The following is a 2,116-nucleotide window of genomic DNA, read 5'->3' on the forward strand; positions in this document are numbered from 1 at the left end:
TGTGTGTGTGTGTGTGTGTGTGTGTGTGTGTGTGTGTGTGTGTGTGTGTGTGTGTGTGTGCGCGCGCACACATAAAATACAATGTGATAAATAATACATATATTACATATAAATAAATATATATATATGTATATTATATACATACATGTGCGTGTGTTTGTGCGTGGTGTGTGTGTGCGTGTGTGCGCGTGTGTGTGCGTGTGCGTGCGTGTGTCTGCGTCTATGACAGGGCGAGAAAATTTGGTTATAGTAACCTCAGTATTCGATTAGTATATTATTTTATCCTTCTCGGAAGACTGGAAAACAAATTTGATCAAAGCTATGAAAGGACACACAACATTAACTTAGTCAAAAAATTCTACAAACCATTTTGTCAGACGCTGAAACAAATCTATAGCGCCACTATCTACGTAGATGTATCTGCTAACAGATTTTCAATAAAGGCATAAGGAGATCATTCATTCGACTCTTGTACTTCAGTGGTACTTTTGTATTTAGAAAGAATGAAGCCATAACTGGTCCCGCACAAGTAGGCTCGTATTGAAAATTTATATTCTTGGATGTAGCATCTGCAAAAACAGAGTTAGTTAATATTATTATTTTTCATGTATCGCACCTGCTTCGACCGAAGAGGATTCATACCCTGTTCTATAAAACACGGTGTGCATTTAAATATTAATGACCTGAATTTAAATCCTCAAGAGACAAAGAGGCAAACTACTTTCCATCGACGAATAAGCTATTCGACAAGTTCTGGATGTTATAGAATCGACTAAACTCGCCTCGAAAAATTATCTTGCCGTCTCCCTATGTTAGAAACAAGTATTTTAAATACTTCTAACTTTGCACAGCGGCAAGTGCGAGGTATCACATCATTACTCGATTTCATTGCGTTTAGTAAATATTTATCGAACTGTTAAACTACGTTGACACATGACAGGCTTTGAAACATGCTAAGTAAAACACTCGCTATTACACATATACAGGCACACATACACTTAAGGACATACACACACACATACATCATCTAATTTCCATACAAAATATATTGGAAAATCTCGAAGCTACAATAGAAAAAAATATCATTTGTACAAACACATGCATGAAAGTATGTATGTACATGCATACACACAGACACAAACACACACATACATGTATCAATGACTGAATGTATATACATGTACGTATAAAGAGTGAGAGTGAGAAAGACATATATTTATCGTAGTCAGTGTATTTGAATGTCTGTGAGTATAGGTGTATCCATATGTATCCTGTCTATTAGCAAGTAAGCAAGTTTGTTAGACCTACGCATGTATGTTTGTGCGTTTGTGTATGCGCTTCTATGCTTGTGTATATATGTCTGTGTGAGTATGTTTAGTTGCAGCTTAAACAGTGCATCAGTTCATTTTCGAACTTCACTGCAATAAAGTATAATCAAAATAAAATGGCGCATAATGCAGAAGAATAATTCGACGCATTCGTTAGAATGATGGAGACCTAGTTATATGCCAAGCTGTCAAAGGAGAGTGTAAAGCTCATTCAACTAAATCAGATATTACTAGACTGGGAGCATAATCAAGACTGCAGTTATACATATCAGCGTTGTATCTATCGACTTGTGCCGCTTACTGTTCGGATCGACCTGCAAAGAAAGAGCAAACAACTTAGTTTGCAGATAGTGTTGGCGATCTGCCAGTACAGCTCCATAAAATAATATCGTATTGCCCGAATATAATCTAAGATAATCATATTGAACTTTCACAAATAATATAATCATATTTTCTTCCTATGATAAATTCCAATATCTGAATTAATTATATTTCTTATTAGTAATATCTTACCCCCTACCACCATAATATCTCACATCAGAGCATTATTTTATTTTACTTTTGTTTCTTTTTGGGGTTTTTGCTTATCATTTATATGTTTAACTGTTATGAACATAGATATACACATGTAATTACATTCAATTGTTAACATACATACTCGTTCACAACAAACATACATGCTTTCAATTATTTACATATATATGTGACATATGTGATTTTTTTTTAGTTCAAATGTAATATGCAACATCATTATATATATATATATATATATATATATATATATATAT

This window comes from Octopus bimaculoides, chromosome 12 (genome assembly GCF_001194135.2).
Source record: "Octopus bimaculoides isolate UCB-OBI-ISO-001 chromosome 12, ASM119413v2, whole genome shotgun sequence".
NCBI lineage: Eukaryota > Metazoa > Mollusca > Cephalopoda > Octopoda > Octopodidae > Octopus > Octopus bimaculoides.